A 12,944-nucleotide genomic window follows, 5' to 3' on the forward strand; every position below is an offset into this window, starting at 1 on the left:
AAATGCCGAGCGTGCACGGAATGCTGTTACTTTTTCACCAAAGGTGGTTCCTATTTTTCTATTTGCATTTTTACGTGCTTTTGAACTGCTAGGTTGGCAGAAGCTGGGACAAGTAACGGGAGCTCATTCCATTATGCGGCGCTAGGGATTTGAACCACCAACCTTTCTGATCGACAAGCTCAGCCATTGAGCCACTGCATCCCTTAAATCCTCAACTTACAACCGGTCATTTAGTGAACATACAAAATTATAATGGATTATCCAAAAGCTACTTACGACCCAGTTTCAAAGCTCCGATCTCACGCACACCCCTCGTCCCATGACCAGAATTTGGGCACTTCACGTTAATGGCCATTTGTAGTGGCCAGCAGTCGTGCGACTGTGGATTGTGAAGGCTTTGCTGTAAACTGGCATTTGACTTCAGTTACTGGCAAAAACAGCCCATAGCGAACAAGGGGGTCCCTTAATGAAGTATAAAGTAGTAAGGCCACACCTGGAATACTGCATCCAGTTTTGGTCACCGTACTACGAAAAAGAAGTTGAGATTTTGGGGAAAGTGCAAAGAAGAGCAACTAAGATTATTAAAGGCCTGGAGGCTAAAAGACACGAAGAACAGTTGCAGGATTTGGGTTTGGCTAGTCTAGAGAAAAGAAGGACTAGAGGGGTCATGACAGCAGTACTCCAGGATTTGAGAGGCTGCCACAAAGAGGAGGGGATCAACTTATTTTCCAAAGCACCAATAGGCAAAGCAAGAACTTCCTAATAGTAGAACAATTAATTAATAGTAGGCAAGGCAAGAACTTCCTAATAGTAGAACAATTAACCGGTGGAACAGCTTGCCTTCAGATGTTGTGGGTGCTTCATCAGTGGAGATTTTTAAGAAAAGACAGCTACTTATCTGGAATGGCATAGGGTCTCCTGCTTAAGCATAGGGTTATATTACAAGACCTCCAAGGTCCCTTCCAGCTCTATTCTGATTAATGGCCATGACATTCGCTTTACAACTGTTGTAAAATCGGGACTGATCACATTGTGGTGACCCACTTGACAAACAGCACAACTTGTAGCCATAATTGCCAGGCTCAATTGCAGTCATAACTTGAGGATCACACATAAAGGCATATTAAAGGTAAAGGTTCCCCTCGCACATATGTGCTAGTCGTTGCTGACTCTAGGGGGCAGTGCTCATCTCCGTTTCAAAGCTGAAGAGCCAGCACTGTCCGAAGAAGTCTCCATGGTCATGTGGCCGGCATGACTAAATGCCAAAGGTGCATGGAACGCTGTTACCTTCCCACCAAAGGTGGTCCCTATTTTTCTACTTGAATTTTTACATGTTTTTGAACTGCTAGGTTGGCAGAAGCTGGGACAAGTCACGGGAGCTCACTCCGTTACATGGTGCTAGGGATTCGGACTGCTGAACTGCCGACCTTTCTGATCAACAAGCTCAGCGTCTTAGCCACTGAGCCACCACTTCCCTAAACGCATATTCCAAACCTGTTAATACAGTATGTAAGAGCCTACAACTTGCTTTGCTATTATTTTAATTCGAACACAATCCTGTGACTTTTTTTAACGTGAAAAAAGACATTTGTAGCACCTTTTCAACTAATACATGTTATTAAAAGTCACCAGCTTTCATGAGTTGCGGCTGCAGTTCATGAAATCTGGTGAATTTTAATAAAACATAGTAGTTAAAAAAGTGCTACCAGGTTCCTGAATTTTTTTCCACAATAGACTAAGACAGCCCTCCTCATTAAAAAAAAATGGTTACAGAACTTCACTGACAGCTGAAAACTTGGAAGGCAGAAATTGGAGATCTGCTTCCTTCAAGGGAATCCCTGTGATAAGCATTGTAAATGTATTTTAACATATGGCATTTATGTATTTTATTCGTGGGTAAGGATAGTGTAGAGACAGAAACTATCCATTGGGTGGCAGTAGAGCATCCAAAATCAAACAGAATTAAAAGGGAAAAGGGAGGGGAAGCCTATAGCCATCTGTCTGGTCCACTTTGGCCCCTTGGAATATTAGCCATTTCCCAGAAATAAGTAAACCGAAAATGCCAGTTTGGAAATGGGAGAGTCTATAACCGGGTCTCCAACCTTAGCAACTTTAAGGCTTGTGGATCCACAAGTCTTAAAGTTGCTAAGGTTGGAGACCTTAAGCTGCCTGAGGAACTCTGGGAGTTAAGCTGGCTGAGGGAACTCTGGGAGTTGAAGTCCACAAGTCTTAAAGTTGCTAAGGTTGGAGACCTTAAGCTGCCTGAGGAACTCTGGGAGTTAAGCTGCCTGAGGAACTCTGGGAGTTGAAGTCCACAAGTCTTAAAGTTGCTAAGGTTGGAGACCTTAAGCTGCCTGAGGAACTCTGGGAGTTAAGCTGGCTGAGGGAACTCTGGGAGTTGAAGTCCACAAGTCTTAAAGTTGCTAAGGTTGGAGACCTTAAGCTGCCTGAGGAACTCTGGGAGTTAAGCTGCCTGAGGAACTCTGGGAGTTGAAGTCCACAAGTCTTAAAGTTGCTAAGGTTGGAGACCTTAAGCTGCCTGAGGAACTCTGGGAGTTAAGCTGCCTGAGGAACTCTGGGAGTTGAAGTCCACAAGTCTTAAAGTTGCTAAGGTTGGAGACCTTAAGCTGCCTGAGGAACTCTGGGAGTTAAGCTGGCTGAGGAACTCTGGGAGTTGAAGTCCACAAGTCTTAAAGTTGCTAAGGTTGGAGACCCCTGGTCTATACCATATCCTACATTATGAGCTGCCCAGAGTCATTCGGAGCCGAGCAGGGCCAAAACCAAAAGTACAGTACCATGATATAGTTGCAGATTTAAATAATGGCCCCAGAATTATTGATGGGATGATAATGGATGGTTGTGAGAAGGCACCGGTCATTTTATTTAGCAGGAAAATGCTTGAGTTCAAATCAAATTTGCCTTCATTATAGTCCTAGACCAGCCTTCAATGGTAAGTTATTATTATTATTTTTTTAAAAAATAAACACTTAGCATTGACTTAAGTATTGATACCTTTTGCCTTTCAAAATAAGAACAGCCTCTTTTGTTTCCTAAATAGAAAGTTGAACTGAAGGAACAGAAGTTAGAGATGGTCCCTTTCTATGCCTTGTTTTTTTTAAAAAAAAAAGTTTTATTGGTTTTTTCAAGTATTTTTGGGAAAAGGGTACATAAATGTGGAGAAAAATTTTGACAGCTACATCATACGGAAGGTGGTACTTCCCCGGGGTCTTACATCTCTCTCTTATTTTATATATATCAAAATATCATTATTACATACATATTAGCAGTTTAGGTTTACTTCAAATTCTTTAACATGTTCAACCATACTTTATATCACTTCTAACCATTTCATTGTATTAACAATTGCAATGTGTTTTTAAATCATTTCTGTGACCTAAGTCTCATTGCTGTCTCTTCTCCCCTGTCTGTTGGCTGAGCCATGGCTCCTCCCCCCTTCATGTCTTGTGCAGTGTCTCTTGTTTCGTCTAGGAGGTTCTTGTGTTTTTCCATGAAGGCTTCTGCCTCCACTACTGTATTAATTCTCACTCTACCCCCCTCCCAGAAAAATCAACAAGCCTTCTGGAATTAACCACCTGAACCAGATATTTTTTTCATATAATTTTTTAGTTAGAAAGAAGAATTTCTTCCTCTTATCTCTTATTCTTTTTGGTATCTGTTTCAGAATGTCCTTTATTTCTTTGTCCTTATATCTTAAAGGTTCCCCCCTTTGAACTCCTAGAATCTCATCTCTTGTAGTCTTTTTAAAAAATTTAACATGAACTTCCCTTGGAACATTGTGTGTTCTAGCATATGCTGAGTTAATTCTATATATCAAATGCATATCCCACCCTAGCTGTTGTTTATCTCTTTTAATATAATCTGCTAGCATTGTTATCATAATCTCCCTTAAGTCTTCACCCTCCATTTCAGGTATGTTTTGAAATCTAAGAAAAAGAGACATCCTTTCAAATTCCATTTTTTCCATATAATTCTCAATCCCAGAATTTTTTTTTTTTGTAAAGCCTTCATCTCTTCTCCCACCCCCACAGCACCCTCCTCCAGAGCGTCTATTTTCTGGCTATTTTGTAAAGTCTGTTGTTTATTCTCTCTGAGTTCTTCCCTTAAGTCCGCCAACTGTTTTTTTTATTTCGTCCTGTCTCTTTAAGAATGTCTGGAACATTTGTTGAAACATTTCTTGAGACTGCTGTTCCCCCTCGGAGGCTTTTGGTTGTAAAAAGGAAGATAGTTGTGTTTGTTGTGGAACAGGACTTGAAACAGAAGAAGATGGAGCTGAGGCTGGTTTAGGAATGGGGGCCTTTTTCGCAGGCATTGTGAAGTTCAGAGAAAGTTTATAAGTCTAGACAGAAAAGATGGCGTCTATAGGAGCACGCTGTCAGGCGAGGTCTACAGGCAGGCAAGGTCCAGTGTGGGATATCAGTCTTCAATACAGCTCCCCTCTAGTTGTAGTCAAGTTTCCCCAATCCAAGATTGTATAGAGAGATTCCTCTATGGTTCACCAGGGTTTTATAGTTCCAACCCAGAAGATTTTTCAAAGACAACAGTTCAATTGTAACGGCAGCAAAAATGGGGGAAGAAGCGCCATTTTGGCTCAGCCCTCTCAGGGGATCGGAGAACAATCATTCAAAAAGTTTCCATTCATAGTTTATTAGGTCACTTCACTTTCTTTCTTTCGCAATTGTTCAAGAGAGTCATTACCCCATTGCTTGAAAGAAGTGAATATCAAAGAGTTTTTTCCCAATTCTCTCTCTCTCTCCTCCGAGAGAGAGATCGTTTAAAGCCGCTTTTCCGAGGGGGGGGGGAAGAAAGACCCCCCTCTCCAATCTTAACACTTTGCCGAGATCAAAGAGTCTTAAGAAAGCTGCTAATCCTTGTTTACTTAGTTGTTCAAAGAAGTAAGAAAAAGACCCCGGGGGAATTCTCCCCTCACCCCATTTCTGCTGTTGCCTTCACATGGAGCATTTTCTTCCGATCTCCTCAGGACGAAGGCGCGCATGGCAAGCACACCCCCCAAAAGCCTCCCGGTGCCTAGGGCAAAGCTGGCAGCCCCCCCTGTGGCCGCCGACACTCCAGGGGGCTCCAGCAAGCCACTCCCACCCAGTGTCCCCCCGTGAGTCGGGGGGCCCCACCAGGACAGCGAGCGGCGGACAACATGTCCGTCGTCCACAGAAACCGGAAGTGGAATCCTTTCTATGCCTTGTTGAGTCTCAGCTATCCATACAAATACTTAGAAGAATCTTAGAGGTCTTCTACTCAATCCTCTTGTTCATTGCAGGATCTGCTAGAGCATGGGTGTCAAACTCAATCGCAACACCTGACGTATCGTGATGTATCAGGACATACTGCGATGCTTTTTGCCTTTGCAGAACCAGGGTGGGCGTGAGACGCATCCGGCCCGTGGGCCACCAGTTTGACAGGCCTATGCTAGAGTATTGCTGACCTATGACCATGCAGCCTTGGTTTGAAGATCATTAAGGAAAGAGGTCTCATCAGTTCATGTGGCAAATTGCCATTGCTCACGATTGGGATGGCTAATTTAAAGTGGCTGGGAAATTCAAGATGGCCGCTGCAGTGGTGTGATTGAATATAGTCAGATGGTTGGTGCTGCCCTCTGGACTTTTGACTTGATTATATCAGTCTACTTTTCTTAGGATAAACATATGCAGATCCTTTAACTGTTCATCATAAGGCTTGATCTAAAAGGCCCTTCCTCGTTTTGGTCACTGTGTTTTGAATGTGTCACTGTCTTTGTGACATTTTTATCAGTCATTTCAAAGTGGGGACTAGGGGATGCTTTCAAGTGTGACTGTCTGTGGAGAGTTTATGAAATCTAGGGAGATTTCAAGTTTGAAGATGGCATAACTGTGGCCCCTGGAACCAGACGTAGTCCAGATCAGGATCGAGCAGAATAGAAAAACAACTTTTTATGACTTGCTATTATACTCCTGTTAATGCATCCTAAGATAGCATCTAAGAAGTGCTTCATCAGTGGAGATTTTTAAGAAAAGACTGGATAGCCACCTATCTGGAATGGTATAAGTCTCTTGCTTAAGCAGGGGGTTGGACTAGAAGACCTCCAAGGTCCCTTCCAGCTCTATTCTGATTAATTAAGTAATTAAAGCCTGGGGAATTCTGGAAGTTGAAGCCCACACGTCTTAAAGTGTCCAAGGTTGAGAAACACCAGTCTAGCCTGATATCTTTCTCGTAAATCTATCTAACTTCTATTAATCATAGCCTGCTTATTCATAAACATGTTTGGCTGTTACAGACCTCAAGCTGATTGATCCGTAGTTTCCCCAAGTCCTCCTTCTTCCCTTTCTGAAAATGGGGAAGACCTTTGGCCGCCCCCTCTCCAGTTGTCTGGGATCTTACCAGTTCCCCAGTTCTCAAAGATGATCAAGAACGGTTCTGAAATCACCCCTGCTACTTCCTTTAGTTCCCTGTGATGTAATCCATCTGGTCCCAGAAATTGAATTTGTTTGTCTTAGCCCGATTATCTCTAACCCTCTCCTGATTTATTTTGAATCGTCCTGTCCCCTCCCTCCACCAGTAATATAATCATAACCATCTCGAGCTCCCTTTCGCCTCGGAGAGGAAACAGGTGCGAAATAAGAGTTAAGTTCTGACTTCTCACCCTCATTCTTTACACGTTCACCCCAGGGGTGGGTTGCTGTTGGCATTACTGCCGGTTTGGGGAGGAGAACCAGTTTGGGGGCGTGTAAATTTGGCTTCCCTAATTGACTGTGCTTGCCAGAAGCTCCCTGGAAAGGCCACAAATGGCTATTGTCTGATTCCAGGAGGCTGCAACTGTTGTAAACACAGGCCAGTTGCCAAGTGCCTGCATTTTGATCATGTGACTGTGGGGACACGGCAAAGCATGACAGCCCATTGTCCCTTTTTTTCAGCAGCATCATAACCTTGAATGGTCATTAAATGAGTGGTTGTAACGCAAGGACTACATGCTTTGCCTTGAAAATTCAGTGAGAAATGTAGTAAATCCAGCAGACCTGTAATCTGTCTTCTCTGGTTTCATTAATGCAACTTTTTTATTGGTTTTAGAAGAGGCAGAGTCCAGTTCTGTGGCATGTTGTTTGGAAGAGTGTTTGTCGCAGTAAAGAGACTTTATCTTTCTTTTCTTTTTTTCACTTGTGCTCAGATATTCAATACAATACAATACAATAGCAGAGTTGGAAGGGACCTTGGAGGTCTTCTAGTCCAACCCCCTGCCTAGGCAGGAAACTCTATACAGTTTCAGACAAATGGTTATCCAACATCTTCTTAAAGACTTCCAGTATTGGGGCATTCACAACTTCTGGAAATAACCAGTTGGCCCATCTCATTCAAGACACGTCTTCTCCAGCTGCTTATCTCTGACATGTTGGACATAACCCTGTATTTGATTTACGTTCATTAGTCCCCCGATTCTGATTTCAAAAATATTGAATATATTTTCCATTTTTGTGTGTGTGTCTGGAAATGGCAGAGATTTGGCGCTGAAGTTTTTGACTTGAAAATCAAGTATTCTGTGACTGATTTACATCTCTTCCTCCCAAAGTTCATTGTTGAGAATGTGGTGGCGCAGCAATTTCCACGTCACCTTGATGAATCCGACTATCTAGACCCACGCCAGTCCGGCTTCCGACCCGGACACAGCACAGAGACAGCCTTGGTCGCGTTGGTCGATGATCTCTGGAGGGCCAGAGATAGAGGTTATTCCTCTATCCTGGTCCTATTAGACCTCTCAGCGGCTTTTGATACCATCGACCATGGTATCCTACTGCGCCGGCTGGAGGGGATGGGAGTCGGAGGCACCGTTTTGCGGTGGTTCGGCTCCTACCTCTCCGGCCGGATGCAATATGTGTTGACGGGGGGGCAGAGATCGACCCTGAGGCCACTCTCTTGTGGAGTGCCGCAGGGGTCGGTCCTCTCGCCCCTTCTGTTCAATACATATGTGAAGCCGCTGGGCGAGATCATCCATGGTTTTGGGGTTGAATACCATCTGTACGCTGACGACACTCAGCTGTACATTTCAACCCCGAGCCACCCCAACGAGGCTGTTGAAGTGATGTCCCGGTGTTTGGAAGCCGTCGGGGTCTGGATGGGGGACAACAGACTCAAACTCAACCCCTCCAAGACTGAGTGGCTGTGGCTACCAGCGCCTTGGTTCAGCCAGCTGACCCCATCGCTGGCCATAGGGGGCGAGCAATTGCCCCCTGTGGAACGGGCGCGCAATTTGGGCATCCTCCTAGATGCCCGGCTGTCAATGGATGACCATGTGGCAGCCGTGGCAAGGGGGGCGTTCCACCAGGTTCGCCTGGTGCGCCAATTGCGCCCCCTTCTGGATCGGGATGCCCTACGCACAGTCACTCATGCGCTGGTGACGTCTCGCCTAGACTACTGTAACGCTCTCTACATGGGGCTTCCCTTGGGACGCGCCTGGAGACTGCAGCTAGTCCAGAACGCGGCCGCGCGGGTTGTCATGGGGAGCTCTAGATACTCCCATGTAACACCTCTCCTGCGCGAGCTGCACTGGCTACCTGTAGTTTTTCGGGTGCGTTTCAAGGTCCTGATTACCATCTTTAAAGCGCTCCATGGCACAGGACCTAGTTACTTGCGGGATCGCATCCTCCCACATACATCCCTGCGGCCAATCCGCTCTCACAGGGAGGGGCTTCTCCAGGTGCCGTCCACTAGGCAATGCCAGCGGGCGACGCCAAGGAGTAGGGCCTTCTCTGTGATGGGCCCAACCCTCTGGAATGACCTCCCCCCCGATATCAGAACCACCACAGACTTCCGCTCCTTCCGACAAAAATTGAAGACTCACCTGTTTCGATTAGCTGGCCTGGCATAATTATAATTGTGACAACTGTTACCTCCTGGAAACATATTCTTACCTGGTTATTTATAGGATACGGTTTTAAATTTAACTGATTTTAGGGTTTTTAGAACCAGATTTATATTCTTCCGTACAGTTCTTTTTAAATTTTTAATCTCCTCCTTATGTGTATTTATATCTGTATTTATATTTGTATTTGATACTTATTGTTTGTTGTGTGTACTGTACACCGCCCCGAGTCCTTTTCGGGAGAGGGGGCGGTCTAGAAATTCGAAGGAAAAAAAAAATTGTCACCCTTTAGGTTTTGTTTTAGGAATTCTACTTTGAAAGACAAGATCAACACGGAATGACACTCACATACACAGACACATAAAAGTCTCCTGATTCATTTGATTAACCACGAAACTCTCCTCTTTCGGTCCACATGACACCCCAGGCCACATGTTAACCACAGAGATTGAATATGAATCACACACTAGCCTGAAATGGGGTTGTCAAGCTCATGATATTGAGTATGTTGCGAACAGAACTACACATGATAGTAGTGTTCCAGTATCTCAGGGGCTGCCACAAAAATGAGGAAGTCAAACTATGAGCCACGGTGGTGAAGTGGTTAGAGTGCAGTACTGCTACTTCTGCTGATAGCCGGCTGCCTGCAATCTGGCAGTTCAAATCTCACCAGGCTCAAGGTTGACTCAGCCTTCCAGCCTTCCGAGGTGAGTAAAACGAAGACCCAAATTGTTGGGGGCAATAGGCTGACACTGTAAACCGCTTAGCGAGGACTGTAAAGCACTATAAAGTGGTATATAAGTCTAAGTGCTATTGCTATTCTCCAAAGCACCTGAGGGCAGGGCAAGAAGCAATGCGTGGAAACTAATCAAGGAGAGAAGCAATCTAGAACTAAGGAGAAACTTCCTGACAGTTAGAACAATTTATCAGTGGAACAGCTTGCCTCCAGAAGTTGTGAAAGTTCCAACACTGGAAGTCTTTAAGAAGACGTTGGATAGCCATTTGTCTGAAACGATATAGGTTTTCTGCCTACGCAGGGGGTTGGACTAGAAGACCTCCAAGGTCCCTTCCAACTCTGCTATTCTATTCTATATTAACCACCGTCTCACAAAAGAGAACCACTTCTTATGTCTGATTCATTCTAAAATACCCGAAGACGCCCGATCAAATAAAATGGTTAGCTTTTAAATACGGCAACAACAATCATCTGCAAGTAAAGTAGATCTCCTTTATATGTCAGTCCCCCTCGTCAAAGGCACTGCTTGGCTCGGACAGAAAGCAGGCAGCTGTTGCGGCTGTCAATTGGTCTTGGAGCAGGTCTGGCTTATTCTCTCCCTGGCTCCTGCTGCCTTCTCTCAGCTGATGACTTTGACAAAGCCCTTGCTTGCTAGCTGCCTCCTCCACTCTCTCTGGGCCGGAGCTCCAGAGGAGTTGCCTTTCTCTGTCCTCCACTTTTCCTCCCCCGGGTGATCCAGACAGAGACGGGCTTCTCCATGGCCGACTCTCTCCTCAATCATTCTTGGCCATCCTTCTCCAGGAGGTGGATGAAGAGATGGTCCTTCAAGCGAGGTAAGGTGGCAAGGGCCCATGTTTTGGGGACGGCTGTTGCCTAAGGGACAGTGAGGCAGCACAGGCTAACTTGCCTATGGATTCCACAACCACTGAGAAGCGGTTGCCATGAGGGGAAAGTGGGCCCAAGATAAATATTTGGCTGCGCTCTTCTTCCCAAGTGATTTACACCTTGGATATGTTTGGTTCGGCCATGGCTCCTTGGACTTTTGCCTTTATATGTGCGTGTATCTATGTATAATATAAGCCAACTGCTCTTTGAAGTTGATTTATCCATAGAGGGAGATTGTGGCCTTCCAACAGAGCCTGGCTAATAAACAGAACAAAAGTATATTACTTATAGAACCCAATTTTTAGAGTGCCAATTAAATTTTCCAAAAAAGTAACAGCAGCTGTTGAGGGTGTCTGGGAGGGAGATAGTCTCCTCCAGGTATATACCTAGAATATGATTCCATCTACTTGTTTTTGCTTTATTTTTCTCTAGGTCAGGCATGCCTGTGTATCTCTGACATTTGAATCTCGGACTGGCCACATATATGGGTTTCAAACATAGGATATAATTTTTCCCACAGCTGTGGTGCTGCTTTCTAATCTCTCCCCCTCCCCCTCCCCCCCCCACATTGGAGCTTCTTCCCTAGGCTGTGCTTTTGTTTAGTACAAGAGCCATAATAACCTTTTATGGTTCCTACCAGGATGTCTGATAGGCAATTGCAGAATAGGTTTAATGTCTCTTAGAGCAAACGGTATTCTTTGGGGACAATCTGCCTTTTGCCATTTTTAGGACTGTGTTTCTCCCCTGTCAAACTGTACACAGATCAATGAGCAAGAGGCGCGCCGAGTCTCATATTATTTGGCATGATATACTGTGGGTGTCAAGGAATTATAATATTTCTGCCTGAGTTCCAGGGGTGGGTTCCGGCTACAGCTACTGCTGGTTTGCTCAGGGATGCGCCCCGTGCATGTGCGCTTGATGCATGAAATGTGCGCAAGCGCAGTATTTTAAAAATGCTTCTGCACATGTGGAGAAGCAAAAACCAAGATGGCAGCATCTACGGCTCTACCAAGAAAATCGGTTTGGGGGTATGGCAGGCCAAGTTACTTACCTACACATCCGAATCTGTCCGAACCGGTAGGAACCCACCTCTGCTGAGTTCCCATGATAGGCGTTCTCTGTGGGGGAAGGTTACCCTTTGGGGTTTTAGCTGACAGGCCAATTCTGATTGGTGTCAATCAAACCCAGATGAAAATTGGAGATTAAGTGTCTCTTTCATTCTCTGGACAGAGATGGAAGACTAGGATATCCACATAATAGTCACATCTCTCATGTTCTTCTTACTTCCACACACACCCAGACGCGGATATGGGGATAAATTGGGTTTCTACCCCAATCACAATTAATAAAACTTTTAAAGTGTCATTGTAAAGATGGCTTTGATATTGGTCAAAATGGCTTTCAACTAAACTTAGTTGGCTTGGCATTTTGTGTTGGAATGAAGGCTAAGGTATCTATGATTAGTAAAAGAAGTGTTCTAGCATAGAACTGATCTGATTTTCAAGAAGTTGTGAATTTTCTTCTAATTCCCGCTCCTCCCCTTGTAACCTTGTTCAGTTGGAGGGGAAAAAAGAGAGAGACACTATCCTAACTTTTTCCATGACTGTGGGAGGCTTTGAATAGGGACAGTTTGATCCTAGTTTGCTCTGGCAGACTGAAATGAATCTGCATGGCAGACTTAAGGCTTCTGGGCAGGTTAATGTGTTGAATAAATGCAGGCATTTGATTACCGTATTTTTCAGAGTATAAGACGCACCTTTTTCCCTCAAAAAAGAGGTGAAAATCTGGGTGCGTCTTATACACTGAATACAACATTTTTGGCCTCCCCAAACCCCGCCCCCTTTGCAAAAATGGCCATGTGTAGCCTTTAGGAGGCTTCCAGAGTGCTCCTGGGGGCTGAGGAGGGCAAAAATGAGCAGAAAATGGACCTTTTTTGCTCGTTTTTGGGGGCCCCATCCACCAGAAGCACTCTGGAAGCTATGCCTGCCCTAATGGGTCTGTTTTTGCAAAAAACTGGTGGTTTTTGGGACGCCTACAGTACAATAACTTTTTTTAAAAAATTGCCTCTTCAATATCTTGGTGTGTCTTATACTCCGGTGCGTCTTATACTTCGAAAAATACAGTAGGTTCAGTGAATTCTGGTTAGATGGAAAATTGGTCAGTTTAACAAGCAGGTGAAGTGTGTTGCGTTAATGTAGCGCAGAGGTGTCAAAGTCAAGGCCCGGGTGCCAAATCTGGCCCATGGGGCCACCCTAAAAACAACAATGGATTGGCTTGCTATGCTTCTGCCAGTGAAAATGGAGGTCAGGAAAGCCGTGTACAGCCCTCCCAGGTTCCATTTTCAGCTGTGACGGCCTCCTGCTGCCCTCTGCCAGTGAAAATGGAGCACAGGAAGGCCGCATGCCACAGGGGTGCTTGGGCCACCACAGGCGCCCCTGACACAAGTGACGTCAAGCTGGC

General features: G+C 45.0%; 1 protein-coding gene across 1 annotated transcript in view; it reads left to right on the top strand.

Annotated features, from left to right (window-relative positions):
• Window positions 1-2,911: 2,911 nt before the first annotated feature.
• ARHGEF18 (Rho/Rac guanine nucleotide exchange factor 18) overlaps window positions 2,912-12,944 on the top strand; it is a 109,798-nt gene continuing 99,765 nt past the window's right edge. Inside the window, exon 1 of the mRNA XM_081936951.1 lies at window positions 2,912-2,950. The gene's annotated coding sequence lies outside the window, so the exon portion shown is untranslated. The remainder of the gene's footprint in view (window positions 2,951-12,944) is intronic.

Source organism: Natrix helvetica, assembly GCF_964273705.1.
Source record: "Natrix helvetica genome assembly, chromosome: 1".
Taxonomy (NCBI): domain Eukaryota; kingdom Metazoa; phylum Chordata; class Lepidosauria; order Squamata; family Natricidae; genus Natrix; species Natrix helvetica.